The 18,689-nt window shown below is 43.8% G+C and overlaps 1 non-coding gene across 1 annotated transcript; it reads right to left on the minus strand.

Moving 5' to 3' along the window:
- Positions 1-17,399: 17,399 nt before the first annotated feature.
- On the minus strand, positions 17,400-17,474 carry Trnas-cga. The gene has a single exon. It is a non-coding gene; the product is annotated as a tRNA-Ser (tRNA).
- Between the last annotated feature and the right edge of the window lie 1,215 nt (positions 17,475-18,689).

Below are 18,689 nucleotides of genomic sequence, written 5' to 3' on the forward strand. Positions count from 1 at the left end.
GAATATAATTAATTTTTGCCAGCAATATTGCATTACTGATTATAATCCATCCCAAAAACCATCAACGTAAAACTTTGCAAAATTTTGTTGTTGTCAAGAAAAAGTTTAACTATGAATTACGAAACGTCAGTCAAATTAATTAAAGAATAACGTCAGCTTTGCTATTAAAGAATAACGTCAGCTTCGGTAATAAATACTGCCACTTATTATGACAGCCCACCAGCACTTAATAAAGTATAGTAAAGTACATTCATGTCGCAGTTCGATGTAGCAGTCAGATGGCGGTCCAGTAACAGTAAAAAAGGTAAGGAACAATTTTGGGTTATTGCAGGTAACGACTGAGGGCCGCGACGACGACACATTCTATGTTTCGTCGAAGTAATCAGAAAATAACTTTTAATAAGCGGCATTTAAATTTGAATGCGAAGATTGAGAAAGAGAATTAATTTCAAAGGGAAGATTTCATTTGTTATTGTTAAGCAAGACGTAGAAATCCTAGGGGAAGGTTTCATAGGTTATTGTAGAAGGAAAGGATGCGTAACAAAAGAGATATATAGAGGAGACGGGAAGGTTTTAAAGTAACTGCACCCAATTAATAAGCTGCTCTGGCACATCATGCTGTCGAAGTGCTAGCCAGATGAGACTGTGTGGCACCCGATCAAAGGCCTTTTCGAGAACCAGGAATGCTAGATGCAGCGGCTTGGCTTTCTCATGATGTTTCTCGACTAAGAGTCTTGCAGCATGAATCGCATCAGTTGTGCCGCAGTTCTCCATAAATCCAGCTTGGTTTCTGGATATCTGCGTATAACCTCATAACCCTCCGCCACACACCGTTGGGTGGCTTGCGGAGTATCAATGTAGATCAATGTAGAAAACAAATGGTAGCAAAAGCAGATGCAAGGATGAGATACATAGGTAGAATCTTAAGCGAAAAAAATTGCTTATACCCGAAAGTAATGGCTTACAAATCACTTCTTTGACCGATTTTTGAGCTCGTCAATCTGAAGCCCTGACCAGACTGGATTAATGGAAGAAATAAACAATGAAAAGAAGTGCGTCTCACCAGGGGATCGTTTAATCGGTGTGACATAGTTGCTGAGATGCTCTTGAAACTCCTGCAACAGACGGTACAATCTGGAATCTCTTTGGCTGGAGCAGAATTATCTTCATTCAAGAGTCCCGATTCGAACTGAGCCCCGACGATGCCAAGACGTATCTGGAGACACCCTGGACAGCGGTGGGATACCAACCTGACGGTCGGCCGCCATAAGGCCCGTCAGCCAGGAGTTATCGTCTGGGGTGTCACTTCATTTCACAGCACGGTCCCTTCAGTTGTCAGCCGCGACACCTTTAGGTCCAGAGGTGGACCAACGAGTTACTGAATAGCTCAATTTGTCCAATTTTTCTGAAATTGTAATCACTAGTTTGTGCACGTTCGCCACACCTATCGATTTCAGGCCCATTCAGATAATTCCTTCGCGATACGTCGCCTTTTCCCCCCCTTAGAGTGTATATTAAGCGATCCTGATGGCTTTATTCGCGCAAAAATCTGCAATAATCGAGGACTCCTTCAAAAAAATTAGTTACTAATAACTACGTTAAGTTGTAAACTTTTTCCGTCGTTGAAGTAACACAAAAAATCACTAATTTAAATTCCGCTGTTCAGTGGCTTAATTGCCATTACCCAACTGCTTTCACGAACATTTCAGTCTTTGGAATACATTTCAGTAGGTAACGTAGAGCCTCAGAAATGACATCCAAGTTGGCTGCAGACTACTATTAAAGGGAGGACTGACTCGTTCTTCTTACAAGGGAACATCCCCATCGCACCCCCCCACCCACCCTCAGATTTAGTTATAAGTTGGCACAGTGCATAGGCCTTGAAAAACTGAACACATATCAATCGAGAAAACCGGAAGAAGTTGTGTGGAACTATGAAAAAAAAAAGCAAAATATACAAACTGAGTAGTCCATGTGCAATATAAGCAATACAAAGACAATACTACATCGGGAGTGCCGTGGTGCCGTGGTTAGCGTGAACAGTTGCGGAACGGGAGGTCCTAGGTTCAAGTATTCCCTCGAGTGAAAATTTTATTTTCGCAAAGTTATGATCTGTCCGTTCGTTCATTGACGTCTCTGTTCACTGTAATAAGTTTAGTGTCTGTGTTTTGCGACCGCACCGCAAAACTGTGCGATTAGTAGACGAAAGGACGTGCCTCTCCAATGGGAACCGAACACATTTGATCGCAAGGTCGTAGGTCAACCGATTCCTCCACAGGAAAACACGTCTGATGTATTCTATACGACACTGGTGACGGCATGTGCGTCACATGACAGGAATATGTTGTCGACCCACCTAACTTGTACACATGGCAAATGGGTAAAAAGATTCTTCTACCTTGCCCGATTTAGGTTTTCTTGTCGATGTGATAATCATTCCCAAAAAAGTGATCGCATCGGACGGACGGACGGACAGATAATAATTGTCTGAAAATAAAAAATTAAAACTCTCCACTCGAGGGAAGACTTGAACCAAGGACCTTTCGTTCCGCAGCTGCTCACGCTAACCACGGGACCACAGCGCTCTTGAGCTCAGGTTATCCTTGATGTTGCCAATCTTCTCATGGACTACTCGGTTTGTATATTTTGCTTATTTTTTTCATAGTTCCATACAACTTCTTCCTGTTTTCTCGATTGCTCTGTGTTCAGTTTTTCAAGGCCTATCCACTGTGCCAACTTATAACTAAATCTGAGGGGGGTGCGATGGGGAGGTTGCCTTGTTAGTATTGTGTTCAAACGATGATTCTTCTAGTGTCAGTTGCTTCTGGCTACTAAGAATAATGCTAACGCTTGTGTCTTTTGTGGCCGAGCGGTTCTAGGCGCTTCAGGCCGGAACCGTGCTGCTGCTACGGTCTCAGGTTCGAAGCCTGGTGGGTGTACAATTATATTTATGTCACTTTCGGCACATGAACGCCTCGTAGTGTTGTGAGTTGATCGAGTAGTACAGCGTAGCAAAACTGTGCAGTCTTGTAATGCGGAAACGGAGATATTTATCTGGCGTCAAATAGAGCATACTCACTGACTTTCGAGTCAAGAGTGGAATCATTTCCGAAATGTCTAAATTTGTAAACTGACCGCGTGCCGCCGTGGTTAAAGTATAGCGTGCATGGCACAATGGCGCTATCCTTGACATCTGCGGTGCACTGCGGGCCGTACATGAGAGGGGTGAACGATGGCTGAGTAGATGTGTACGGGCGCCGGTCGTTGTGGCCGAGTGGTTCTAGGCGCTTCAGTCTGGAACCGCGCGATCGCTACGGTCGCAGGTTCGAATTCTGCCTCGGGCATAGATGTGTGTGATGTCCTTAGGTTAGTTAGGTTTAAGTAGTTCTAAGTCTAGGGGACTGATGACCTCAGATGTTAGTCCCACAGTGCTTAGGACCATTTGATCCATTTTGTGTCTGTTACTTTGACCAAAGTTAGAATTGTGAAGGATGAGGGCTAGATGGGCCATAGTTGTAGTGTGATTTATTGTGGATGTCAAGGGCACTCGTTACACTAGATGCGGAAAATATTTTCTCGCCAACTTGTTGAGGGAAATTTTCCGGGATTTGATTTAAAAAAATATTAGGAAACACGAAAAAGCTGAAAGTGGAAGTTCTGAACGAGATTTCAATCCAGACTATTCACAGTTCCGGTGTCTTAATCACGACTGATCTTCGTACCTTATAGTCTGAGCGGTTCCTGATTACCTCCCCAAAATGGTTCAAATCGCTCTGAGCGCTATGGGACTTAACTTCTGAGGTCATCAGTCCCCTAGAACTTAGAAGTACTTAAACCTAACTAACCTAAGGACATCACACACATCCATGCCCGAGGCAGGATTCGAACCTGCGACCGTAGCGGTCGCGCGGTTCCAGACTGATGCGCCTAGAACCGCTCGTCCACCCCGGCCGACGATTCCCTCTTCAGCACCGAAGCTTCCTGTAGCTCACATGAGAAGGTGGCAGCTGGCAGCTTGACCTTGGACCGCTTCGCCCTGGCTAGCTACACCACTTCCGCGTGGGAAGCGGTCGCCACCGTTGCCGCCTCCCGGACGCTGCGACGGCGGGGTAGGGGGTGGGGGTGGAGGTGGAGGTGGAGGTGGGAGAACGGCGCCTCATCTGCCCATCCCACCAGTTCTGCGGCGGCAACATCTGTCGATTCGTTACTGCGCTTCCGACCCACCGTGGGAAACGGGGCCATCTCCTGCACGGGGAGGTGACCGATCAACCGTCCCGGCTGGTTACTGAACAATATGCCGGAAGGGCCTTCCTGTTTTGGGGGAACTGCTGCAGCAATTGAAGGACTGGAAAAAAATGGAAAACGCACCAATCGTTCACAGGGTGGAAGGTCCTAGTTTCGTCATATTCACATTCGTGCCGGTGTGGCAGACTGTCTGTAACTGGTCTCTGCTTGGCAATTATATGATTCCCTGTGTTCCAAAGACCACCCGTTCGTTTTAATGCAGACCAAATGTTCATCACCGGGCTCTGGTCTGCAAAGGAGAGGTGATGGCAGCATACGATCCCTGAATACAAGACTGAATTGGCCTCAAGCTTCTTTAACTATATATTTTGCTAAAACTCATGCTCCTAACTACTGTGACTGCATACATAACATCTGTTTTACATGAACGACAACATTTTATCAATTTTATCCATAATGGATGAAGTTGAACTCTGTAACAATTCCTTTACAGCTTGCAGAATAAAATGTTACCAGTCACAATAGAGGGTGATTTTCTTAAATGCACGACCGATATCTCCAGATGGTTTTACATTCAGTTACATGTTTCAGTGCTCATTGTTACAGATCACTGTTTAAATAAAGGCCACTAATGTGATGATAACTAAATAGACGATGGTAACTATACTGACTCATCTGAAGTAATTGGAAGTTGTTAAGCTACATATGCTGTAAAACATTATAGCACTTATTTACAGCTGGAGTATCCATGACATTTCCACGTTACATTCATTACATATTTTCAAAAATATCTCGATATTTACACATTAATTGTGTATTATACGTCATGGTAAATATTAATACTTCCATGTTACGCCTTTGACAAGTTAATAACATCAGAAGCACATATACTCACAACATCTAACGTGTCTGCACAGAGAAACAGAGGTTATGGTCAGAGACCTTTAGATCTAGGATGTTCAAAGTTGTGACTCATACGGAAACACAACTGATATTACAGATTATGAAAATTAAATTTTTTAATGATTATGGAACCAGACTGTCATTTACAGCATGTAGAATGCTTGCTGACATATGATATACGTTGCTATCTTTTTTTACGTTATGAGGAGACAAAGAGTATCAGTTCTGGTTTCTAAGAATTTCGTTAAAGATGTGTAGAACTGACTTGTTTGACAGGTCTTCTTGCTCATGGAAAATGATATTTGGTAAGTTGGAGGTATGGATGCAAATTTTCAGCTCCTCAAGAAAATTCATTTTCTTTCCTTTCTTTGAATATTTGTGGTAAGTTCCTATGGGACCCAACTACTGAGGTCATCGGACACTAGGCTTACACACTACTTAATTTAACTTCAACTAACTTACGACAATAAGGACGACACCCACACATCCAGGCCCGGGGAGGACTCGGACCTCCGACGGGGAGGGGTGATTGGTGGAGGGGGGGGGGGGGAAGGAGGAGGGGAGCCGGGCGAACCGTGGCAAGGCCCCCCAAACCACGCGCCTTTCTTTTACTGACAGTGTGTAGTACCTGCAGACTGCCTGCAATGGCTGTGGCTGAGTGAACACTCCTTTCAGATGTGTTAGAGAAGTAGTCTTACCGAAGCTATTTAACCGGAACACATCCATGTTTTCCCGGTATCTTACAGTGAAACCACTACCTTCCTGGCCTATGAAGAACTGCAGGCATTCGTCGGATGAAAGTTTGTAAATATCTGATTTGCAGTGACACTGATTACTTGTCTTGCTGCAGCGCCACGCGGGGTAGCCGTGCGGTATGAAGTGCCTTGCCACGGTTCGCGCGGCTCTCCCCCGTTGGAGGTTCGAACCGTCCTTCGGGCATGGGTGTCTCTGTTGTCCTTAGCGTAAGTTAGTTCACACTAGATTAAGTAGTGTGTAAGCCTAAGGACCGATGACCACAGCAGTTCGGTCCCACAGAAACTTACCACAAATTTCCAAAATTTCTCACTGCAGAGAATGATATGCTGTTGTACTTATTCTTAGTGCATAAGGATATTTGAATACCACTGTTACGAAAAATATTAGCAAGTAGGTATGAAATTTTTCGTATGAAGTGGATGCGAGCAAATGTGTGTATTTGTTCATGTGAACCTGATACACGAAGTGTACATTGTTTATTTTTGATTTTGTTGTTAAGTTTATCAGTTACATCTGGGTTGTATCCATTTCTGTGTACAGAACCTCTGGTAATGTTAATTTCTTTTTGTTCATCGAGAGGACTGAGTGGGACTTTGTGTATAAAATTAAGCGTAGGTACTGGAACAGCTCGTGCACTAAGTAAAATCACCTTCAGTTGTGAGTGGTAGCGGTTATTATTCTACACCTACTACATTCTGTTTAAACCGATTACTGGTTCATCGGACTATTGAAGAGATTGACGACGTCATTATTTGGTGAGATGTGATCCATCAGTCTGACAAAATTCTTACATGAAAATGTACGCGAGAATGACGAAATGATCAGCGAATAAATCTCAGGGTGGTTCTGGTTTGTAATAAAAAATAAATAACAAAAGAACACGTGAAGTGTCCAGTCTTTATATCACCGAACAGTCCGGTCTCAGTCTACTTCGGCCTAGTAACAGGATATTACCACTTACATGTTCACAGCTCGACGTCAGCAAGAAAACTGTGCAAATAAGCGGAATGAAAAAATGAAGACAGCTAGCTTCATTTGTCAAAAAAACTAATTGTATGACTTCTTAATTTTTCAAAGTGGTGACCCTGACCACGATACAATAACATTATTGCTCTGATTTGACTCTTCACGTTATTTCATAAGAGAGAAAAGAAAAACACAATGAATCAAAACAAATGTACTGTACAGTCACATACACAACTTTCTTTATCATATTCGAGTTCTTGATACATCTGTTTCACACACGCAACATGTAATTCTTTTCGCTGGAATCTCTAAATCACTCGAGCTGTAACCAATTTTCACCCTATAGAGATACCAATACGCGAAATCAAAAACTAATGTCGGTTTTATAGTAGCTGTACGAAGAAAAAGCCAGCATTATGCACAAATCAGAACTTAAATAAATAAATAATTTTTTTACGAAAATTGTTTCAACAATGAAAAAGTCATGTCTGCTAAAGAGAAAAATACAGGTTTTTTTTGACGTTACGTGACACTTACGAAAGAAAAGAAGACACAAATAATTAAGTAAAAAGCGCTATGTGCTGCTTTCTGATCATTGTTTAATGTGTTTCTACACTGAAGGAAAAATGTTGCAGCACCAAAAGCAATTGTTGTAGAGCAAACAAATTACGGGACTATATTTGCGTAGGTAACATAATTTAAGTGATTGACACTGTAAGATCACTCGCTAATGCAAGCTAGAGATAAGCCACTGAAAATGTGAAATGCTGATATATTAATAACCACTGTAACCGCTAGAATGTCGAATGCAAGCATGTAAACGTGCAGCCGGCCGCGATGGCAGAGCGGTTCTAGGCGCTTCTGTCTGGAACCGCGCGACTGCTGCGGTCACAGGTTCGAATCCTGCCTCGGGCATGGATGTATGTGATGTCCTTAGGTTAGTTAGGTTAAAATTAGGGAACTGATGAGCTCAGATGTTAAGTCCCATAGTGCTCAGAGCCATTTGAACCATTTTGTAAACGTGCATGCAGTGTATTGCACAGGTGCCGGATGTTAGTTGGTGGGATGGACTTCCACGCCTGTTTCACTTGGTCGGTCAATGGCGGTACGGTTAATGCTGGTGGTGGATGACGCCGAAGTTGTCGTCCGGTGATGTCCAATATGTGCTCGATTGGAGACAGAGTTGGTGATCGAGTAGGACAAGGCAACGTGTCGACAATCTGTAAAACATGTTGCGCTACAACAGCGGTATGTGGGCGAGCGTTATCCTGTTGGAAAATACGTCCTGAAATGCTGCTCATGAATGGCAGAACAACAAGTCGAATCACCTTGTACAAATGTGGTCAGGGTGCGTGGAGTAACCACGAGAATGCTCCTGCTCTCTTATGAAGTCGCACCCCAGACCATAATCTAGGTGTAGGTCCAGTTGAAACGTCCCCTTAGAAAAATTAATGAATGACTGTGCTGATAAACCTATTACATTATTTGATTTTCAAACAGCTGAGCAGAACTGAACGTACTCAGACATTTCGCTCTTCACCTATTCTGATCAACACTAAACTGACACACGATATTTTTAGCGCAACGCAATCTGACTTCCATTAATCCCTACAAAAGAATGGCCCTGACTAACATTAACCTATACCTTTCACAAATCACTTACCTCACAAAAATCTTCGTTATTCGAACTACTGCAATACAGCGAGCGCCACTACTGCCAGCTAAATAAAAGATTCAAACTACTGAAGGCACTAGCTACTGATAGGCATGGTTAGCAAATGAAAGATTTTGATAGAGAACAAACAATGTATTTACCTTAATAGCAGTTCATGACATCTAATCTTACAAATTTACTGTCTCTGATGGACACACGTCCAGACCATCCGCTCTCAAAACTCCGTCATCTCTCTCCCCACATCCACCACTGCTGGTGGCTCACCTACAACTGCGCAACGCTACGCGCTGTTAACAGCCAACTGCCCAACACTACAATAGCGACTATTCCAACAATGCCACCCAGCCATAGACTGCACACAGCACAGCCAGTGATTTTCATACAGAGCGATACGTGGCACTAACAATACAGCTCGCATGTCGTGGTCGTGCGGTAGCGTTCTCGCTTCCCACGCCCGGGTTCCCGGGTTCGGTTCCAGGCGGGGTCAGGGATTTTCTCTGCCTCGTGATGGCTGGGTGTTGTGTGCTGTCCTTAGGTTAGTTAGGTTTAAGTAGTTCTAAGTTCTAGGGGACTGATGACCACAGATGTTAAGTCCCATAGTGCTCAGAGCCATTTGAACCATTTGAGCCTTCCGCGGCCCAGTCTTTTTGCGACCGTTCATTCTCATGACCACCACCCATGACTAACAACTCACCACGTCCAGTCTAAAAGGTAACTAATGCTCAGGACCGTCACAGCATATATTTAAAGCTAACCTGATTTGCATCCTCATAGTGGCGCTGCTAGCTCCTCTCTTACGTGACTGGCATGAAATTTGAATAGACATCATCGTTCAAGATGTAGAAACAGGCCTACCAGCTTTCATTTCTGTCGCAAAACTTCTTCTTGGTGCTGCCATTTTTTTCCGTCATGTACATAGTTTTTTGAGTAAATTAATTTTGACGTTTTGAAAAGTATAGACGATAGTGTTCTTGTCCTTCCTGCTCTCAGCAATATCGAAAATTTATCATATAATGCTTGTCAATGAACATCAATTATGAATTTTACTTAAGTCATTAATAAGTCCTATTACCATTACTACACTACCGGCCATTATAATTGCTACACCAAGAAGAAATGCAGATGATTATCGAGTATTCATTGGACAAATATATTATACTATAACTGACATGTGATTACATTTTCACGCAATTTCGGTGCATAGATCCTGAGAAATCAGTACCCAGAACAACCACGTCTGGCCGTAATAACGGCCATGATACGCCTGGACATTATGTCAAACAGAGCTTGGATAGCGTGTACAGGTACAGCTGCCCATGCAGCTTCAAGACGATACCACAGTTCACCAAGAGTAGTGACTGGCGTATTGTGACGAGCCAGTTGCTCGGTCACCATTGACCAGACGTTTTCACTTGATGAGAGATCTGGAGAATGTGCTGGCCAGGGCAGCAGTCGAACATCTTCTGTATCCAGAAATGCCCGTACAGGACCCGCAACATGCGGTCGTGCATTATCCTGCTGAAATGTAGGGTTTCGCAGGGATCGAATGAAGGGTAGAGCCACAGGTCGTAACACATCTGATATGCAACGTCCAATGTTCAAAGTGCCGTCAATGCGAACAAGAGGTGACCGAGATGTGTAACCAATGACACCTCTTACCATTAGGCCGGGTGATACGCCAGTATGGCGATGACGAATACACGCTTTCAATGTGCGTTCACAGCGATGTCACCAAACACGGATGCGACCATCATGATACTGTAAACAGAACCTAGATTCATCCGAAAAAATGACGTTTTGCCATTCGTGCACCCAGGTTCGTCGTTGAGTACACCATCGCAGGCGCTCCTCTCTGTGATGCAGCGTCAAAGGTAACCGCAGCCATGGTCTCCGAGCTGATAGTCCATGCTGCAAACTTCGTCCAACTGTTCGTGCAGATGGTTGTTGTCTTGCAAACGTCCCCATCTGTTGACTCAGGGATCGAGACGTGGCTGCACGATACGTTACAGCCATGCGGATAAGATGCCTGTCATCTCGACTGCTAGTGATAAGAGGCCGTTAGGATCCAGCACGGCGTTCCGTATTACACTCCTGAACCCACCTATTCCATATTTTGCTAGCAGTCATTGGATCTCGACCAACGCGAGCAGCAATGTCGCGATACGCTAAACCGCAATCGCGATAAGCTACAATCCGACCTTTATCAAAGCCGGAAACGTGACGGTAGGCATTTCTCCTCCTTACACGAGGCATCACAACAACGTTTCACCAGGTAACGCCGGTCAACTGCTGTTTGTGTATGAGAAATCGGTTGGAAACTTTCCTCATGTCAGCACGTTGTAGGTTTCGCCACCGCCGCCAACCTTGTGCGAATTCTCTGAGAAGCTAATCATTTGCATATCAAAGCATCTTCTTCCTGTCGGTTACATTTCGCGTCTGTAGCACGTCATCTTCGTGGCGTAGCAATTTTAATGATCAGTACTGTAGTTCCATAATTCTGTTGCCATACTCACACTTTTTGTAAAACGCAAGACCCCTAATCCTCCATAACCTCACTTTCACCATTCCCTACTGGGCCAAAAGGCTTGATGTCGGGTGCGGCGCAACAGACCTGGAGCAGTCGATCGGAACAAGTAAGTCGCTCGTGCAAGACGGGCTTCAGGCCACCCCCGGCTGTCCGCAAACTTTCCTCTTCCACCCGCATAGAATCACGTAGCTTCGGCACCAGGTAGCAGTAGAAAGCGAAAGGGTGAAGTCGATGGAAAATGAGCAGCACTCTCAGTATAACCACACTGTCGCAAGTCCAGCGCCTGGGATCAGTGCAGACCTTCATACAGTAAACCACTCTCCGCATTAATACCATGAAGAGGTACTCATTGTTCCACTAAGAGAGTCAACAGGAAAAACGATTACGTGACTGTAGGCTAACAAGGGAAACTCCCAGTCGCACCCCCATCAGATTTAATGGTAAGATGGCCCAGTGGATAGTCCGTCAAAAACTGAACGCGTGAAAACAGGGACAAGATGCAGTGAAGTGTAACAAAAAAAAAAAAAAAAAAGCAATATATATACAGTGAACCGTCCAAGTTCAACAAGTTCAAAAAATGGTTCAAATTTCTCTGAGCACTATGGGACTTAACATCTGAGGTCATCAGTCCCCTAGAACTTAGAACTACTTAAAGCTAACTAACCTTAGGACACACAGCCATGCCCGAGGCAGGATTCGAACCTGCGACCTTAGCGGTCTCGCGGTTCCAGACTGAAGCGCCTAGAACCGCTCGGTCACTTCGGCCGGCTCAACAAGTTCAACATCGATCGCAACGGAATAGTGATGGCGTGATGGGTAGGTGTCATGACGTATAACTACTACGAAAACAACCTATGTTCGGAACTGCGTCGTGCCATTAATTTTAATTTTATTTTTTTCACAAAATTTTGAACTGTCCGTTCGGTCATTGAAATTTTTGTTCTCTTTCTGTATTCTTAGTAGTTATACTATACATTGGTTATAGAATATGAGTCAAGTCGTAAGAATACATTACCGTCGCAAGAAAATGTGATGAATAGTGAGAGAAGGCGACATACCACTTAACGGGTGTGAACTATGTTACAACAAAGGAATTCAAGAGTCAAAACGTGCAAAACGGAAAAGAACTTCTAAATCGTTAAAAACAAATGTTGTGGCAGAGCACAGTATGACCGTGAATCTGTTGCGTTTATTTGTTTCACCATGTGTGACAACTATTATTTGCTTTTTATCGTTTCCTTGGGAGTGATCATATTAACATTCATACGAACACCGAAATCGGGCAAGGAGGCATATCTCACTCACTCGCCAAGCGTACAAGTTACGTGCGTCGATAAGAGATTCCTATCATATGACACACGTTCTGTCACAAATGTCGTGTATGACACACCACACCTGTCTTCCGGTGGAGGATTCGTTTGACTTGTCGCCTTGTCATCAAACGTTTGTGGTTCTCAGTCGCAAGCCACTTGCTTTTGGGCTGTTAGTGGAGTAGTTTTGCAGAATCATCTTTCATTATAGGTCCCTTCCTTACACCTCGCTGCTGCTTACGGGCATTACACCACACAACAGACACAAACTTGAATAAAGGGGAAAAGAAATTAGGACGCGGGAGTTTTGGACACAGCTCGCCCGTTTCACAGCGCAATACGATTACCACTTAAACAAGACGCCGTTGCTCTTTTATACTGCTCTATGTTACACTTGTTGTGCTTGGACCGTTCACTGTATCTATTTACATCACTACTTCTATTTTGATTTTTTTTTTCACACTTCAGTACACCTTCTTCCTGTTTTCATGCTTGATCTGTGTTCAGTTTTTGACGGGGTGTCAGCTGGTCCTCTAACCACTAAATCTGGGGGGGATGCGATGGGGAGTCACCCTTGTAAGGTCTTTCATAGAGACCACACAGATTTTCAAGTGGATGCGAACTAGAGTGACCAGATCTAGAGGCAATCAAATGCAGTGTGACTATGAAGCTGATAATATATGTACTGACATCAAAGTACAGACGGAGAAGTATCCCTTTAACTGCCACGAAATGAATGTTGTATGTACACAAGCAAACGTAGTCTTAGCAAGCGACTAAGTAAAACATTGGACAAATGATACTTACTTCTGTGACATGCACATTACGTTATCTCATCAAAAACATCCGTGCACCCCTATGTAATGCAGAATTTACTACTAAGTGTCACGAGGCGTGGACCCACCAGTGTAAAATGTCGCGAACAGTACTGAGTTGTCGTTAAAAAAGCAATAAAATCAGATTGGTTCGGTTAGCAGGGCTGAGTGACTTTGAACGTGGACTAGTCATTGGCCGTCACCTGAGGTCGAACGAAATCCATCGGGTGCATTTCAACCCTTCTAAAGCTGCCCAAGTCGACCTTTGGTGATGTGACTGAGAAGTGGAAATGCGAAGGAATAACCACAGTTGAACGAAGACCAAGCAGACCTCACATACCGGCCGACAGTAACCCTGTGAGCATAGCGGAGGATGGTTGTAAAAAATCGCATCAATTCAGCATTGGGAATGACTCGTGAGTTCCAGAGTGTTGTCAGCAGCGGAGCTATCACAATAAGTGTTCCTTGACAGTTACAAAAATAGGCAGCAGTAGTCGAACAGCTGCTCGTAAGCCACACATTTCTGTAGTCACTAATAACCGACGCTTGAGGTTCTGTAAATAGCGACGCCACCGTACAGTGGACGACTGGAAACGAATTGATGTGAAGTGATAAATGGCGGAATACCCTAAGACACAACGATGGATTTGTTCGAGTTTGGAGAATTTCTGAAGAACATTATCTGCCGTCGTGTGAAGTACGGAACAAGTGGTGGTATAGTTTGGGGGTGTTTTTCGTGGTTAGGATGCGGTCCCTGTACTGCATTTAACAAACAGCTAAATGGGGCAGTATATGAACTCATTTTATAGCATTGTGTATTTCGTACAACAGAGCTACAGTTTCGAAACGATGTGTGCTTGTATCAGCATGACAGTGTACCCATTAATGAAGTGGCATCTTTGAGGCAATAGTTTTTGGACAACAACATTTCTGCAGTGGACTGGCCTGCACAGAATGCCGGCCTTAATGCAGTCGAACACTTTACGTATGAGTCAGAACGTCGACTTCACTTCAGATCCCAAAATAACGCTCAGTGAAACTGTCGCCAGCATAGTCCAAGCCTTCATAAAGACGAAGTGTGGTCACACTCCATATCACTGTCCACTAATAAATGTCTGGATACTCTCGATCAGATAGTATAAGTTCATACACACTCAAAGGACAGTTAATTCATAGCTGCATGTCTTTATTTTTATTCTTTCAATATTTCATTGCGTCTTATCAGAAAATTAATTTAAAAAAATAGTTGCTTTATATTACTGCCTGAATGAAACGATTCACGTTTTCACACCTCTAATTGATAAGAAGTTTGCGTTTTTCGGAAAGTATATGCCATATCGAACCAGAGGGGTGCAGTATGTAATTCTTTAAAACTGGGGCAATATACAACTTTGGTGGAATACGTTTTAATTTTATGCCCTGAATGGCCCTTCTTGTCAGGAAAAAGATTAACCACACAAGACGATAAGGTTCAAGAGTTTATGTGAAGAAATCGGCTCGTGTACCCTGTGTAACGCATCTGGAACGATTGTCTGGGAATCGAGCTTGAATATCTTTCTGGGTGTTTGTAGTGGAAACTGAAATGGATTCCCCACATAGCTTAAAGAAATAACGTGATGCTTGCTTTGAAAAGGGCACGGTCGATTTCTTTCCCCTTCCTTCATCAGTCGGAGTTTATGGTTCGTCTGTAATGAGCTCGTCATCGACGATACATTACGCCCTACAAATGAACCTGTGCCGACTAAGAGAGATAGGAATATCAAAAACATTAGAGTTCTTAATGTGCTCTGTTATTCCAACACAGACTTCGTGCATTCGTTTGTAACCCTTTTTATAAACAGAAATGATTCACGTTTTGTTTCGGTTTATCTGCCTCTACAAACATACGAGAAAGCTACTGTGAAATGCGTGATAGAGGGTACTCTCCTTTCAAATTCTGCTCATTTTCTTCCTGAATCTTTACATAGTTCGCGTTGACTGCTATTGACCTTTGGCGAACTTCTCCTATCACGTTTTACGTCACTATAAAGAAGAGCACTGGTGAGCGCACACTTCCTTGTCGAACCCATAGGTCATACTTCAATTTTGTTTCATATGCGTTCCTTGGATAACATGGTGGCGCCACTAGATTTCCCTTGTAAGAGGGACGAGAGAGCACAGTAAGAGAAAGCTATCCTTTGCGCATGCACAACAGTAGTAGCAAGGTCCTAGCGGCGCACATCAGCCGTCTCACACTTGGTGTGCTAAACGAGCCAATGTTGGCAGTTAAGGCCGCAGCTTCGGCGCCATCTGAGATACCTACAAGATGGTACTTCTCATGGCGCGCTTACGGTAATGTTTCATGTCGTTAATGCATATAAGATTTTCGTATATAAGCAGGTAGGAGCTGCTCTTTATCTTCTTGTACTTCCACGGTCCGCAGGAGTATTCTGTCCTCAGAATATCCGACGTGCACCACGACTGGTAGCAAGCCATACAGTGCCACGCCAAGTGCAAAGTGCTCTTATTGTCTGCTGCAGTTGATCATCCACAGATCACAAAAGTGCAGCTATAGTATTCCAACATGCTGTAAGCCAGAGCCAAATTCGAGGTTCTCGTTTACAGCGCAGCCACACAATTCTGCTTGCCTTGTTGCACTCGACTGAAATTCTTTGGTGAGATCTTACGATATGATGTTGCATAAATACATCGAAAAGCGCAGATTCAATGTTCGCTTCTGGGGTGGGATGGACTCAGACTCCCTCTACCGCAAATGTAACTTGCCGTCACTACCAATGCATAAAATACAGTTCTTCCATATAAAAATAATTTATTTACATGAGTGAGTACATCATGTCAATATAATTTCTAAGAAATTCCAGTTCAGCGAAATACAACGTCTGAAAAGCATTCATCCAAAAATGTGTCTCGTAATTGATTTGAGAAATCATTCCAGCGACGATACTGGTCGCAAATGGTGAAATCCTCTGACATAAGCGACTTGAACGAAGGACAGTTTGTTATGGTTCTGTGGAAAGGAAGCAGTTGGTCATCTGTTCGTGAGCTACTGTCGCGAGTATCTCTGGAAACCACGAGTAGGCAACAACGCTGGACGTCCACGCCTCACCAAAGAACGTGAGCTCGGACAGCTGCCCGCTTTGTAAAGCAGAATAGGCGGTATTCTTTGGCAGATCTGACGGCAATGCTGCTGCAGGCGCAAGAGTGTCGCAGGACATCGTTCACCGCTCATCGCTGAAAATGGGCCTCCGTAGCATACTATCCATACATGTTCTCATGTTGACCCAACGGCATCGTCAGTTACGATTGCACTGGGCAAGGTGTCATCGGGATTGGACCGTGCGTGGGTGGAAATGAGTAGCCTGGTCGGTTTATGGATACACCAGATCGATAGTCGTGTCCAGATACGCCGGCACCTTCACCGCACCATTGGACGCAGAAAGGGAGTGGCCGAGTTACGCTTAGAGGGACTTTCACCTGGGCTTCCATGGGATATGTGTTAGCTTCAGTTTACGTCAGCAGCACTGCAGACGTCTCGCATCCCTTCACGCTTTCTTCTGCGGCAGCGATAGCACTTCCCGAAGGGTAACTGCCCTTGCCACAATGCCAGAATCGTGCTACAGGTATCTGAGGAGCATGACAGTAATGACGTGACAGAAGAAGAAGCAAGGGTCGACAGGGAAGAGACAGGAAATCCAGTATTAGAACTTAAAAGACTTTTGGGAGGATTAAAATCGACTAAGGCAGAAGGGTTTTCTAAAATCACTGGGGGAAGTGGCAACATAACGACTATTCACGTTGGTGCATAAAATATATGCGACTTGAGATATACCATGAGATGTTCGGAAAACATCATCTACACTATTACGAAGATAACAAGAGGCGACTAGTGCGAGAATTATAGCACAGTCAGCTTCATACGTCGTGCATACAAGTAGCTGACAAGAATAATATACAGAAGAATGGAAAATAAAATTGATAATATGTTAGATGACGATCAGACTGGCTTTAGGAAAGCTAAAGGCACCAGAGACACAGTTCTGACGTTGCGGTTGATAACGGAAGCAAGACTGATGGAAAATCAATTCACTTTTATGGGATTTGTCGATCTGGAAAAAAACGGTCGACAATGCGAAATGGTGCAAGATTGGAATTTTCACTCGGAGTGTGCGCTGATATGAAACTTCCTGGCAGATTAAAACAGTGTGCCAGACCGAGACTCGAACTCGGGACCTTTGCCTTTCGCGGGCAAGTGCTCTACCAACTGAGCTATCCAAGCACGACTCACATCCCGTCCTCACAGGAGATGAGGTACTGGCGGAATTAAAGCTGTTAGGACGGGGCGTGAGTCGTGCTCGGGTAGCTCAGTTGGTAGAGCACTTGCCCGCGAAAGGCAAAGGTCCCGAGTTCGAGTCTCGGTACGACACACAATTTTAATCTCCCAGGAAGTTTCATATTGGTGCAAGATGTTCGAATTTCTGAGAAAAATAGTGATAAGCTATAGAGGAAGACGAGTAATACGCATTATCTACAAGAACCAAGTGGGAACTCTAAGACTGGAAGACTAAGAAAGAAGTGCTCGCATTAAAAAGGGTATAAGAGAGGAATGTAGTTTTCTACCCCTTCTGTGCAGCCTGTACGTCGAAGAAACTGTGACGGATACAAAAGAAAATTTCGAGAGAGGGATTAAAATACAGGGTGAAAGGATATCAATGTTAAGATTCGCTGATGACATTGTTTTCCTCAGTGAAATTGAAGAAGAATTGCAAGATGTGTTGGATGGAATTAAAAGTCTAGTGAATAAGGAATATGGACTGAGAGTAAATCCAAAAAAAAGAAGACGAAAGTAACGAGAAATACCAGAAATGAGAACAGCAAGATACTTAACACCAGAATTGGGGATCACGAAGTAGATGAAGTTATGGAATTTCGTTACCTAGGTGCAGCACGCAGGACGTAAAAAGCAGATTGGCACTGGATAAATGGACACTCCGGGACAACAGAAGTCTATTACTATCAAACATAGGCCGTAATTTGAGGAAGCAATTTCTGAGAACGTACATTTGGAGGACAGCTTTGTATGGTTGTGAAACATGGACTGTAGGAAAATCGGAACAGAAAATAATCGAAGCTTTAGGTACTTTGAGCTACAGGAGAATGTTGAAAATTAGGTGGACTGCTAAGGTTAGGAATGTGGAGGTTCTGCGCAGAATCAGCGAGGAAAGGAATGTGTGGAAAACTCTACGACAAGAAGGGACAGTATGATAATAGGCCACGTGTTAAACATCAAGGAATGACTTCCATGATACTTGAGAGAACTGTAGAGCGTAAAAACCGTAGAGGAAGGCAGAGACTGGAATACATTCAGCAGATAATTAAGGTTGTAGGTTGCAATTGCTACTTCGAGATGCAAATATTGGCACAGGAGAGGAATTCATCGTAAGCAGCATCAGACCAATTCGAAGACCCATGACTCAAAAAAGGCACGACAGTGA

This window comes from Schistocerca americana, chromosome 7 (assembly GCF_021461395.2).
Source record: "Schistocerca americana isolate TAMUIC-IGC-003095 chromosome 7, iqSchAmer2.1, whole genome shotgun sequence".
NCBI lineage: Eukaryota > Metazoa > Arthropoda > Insecta > Orthoptera > Acrididae > Schistocerca > Schistocerca americana.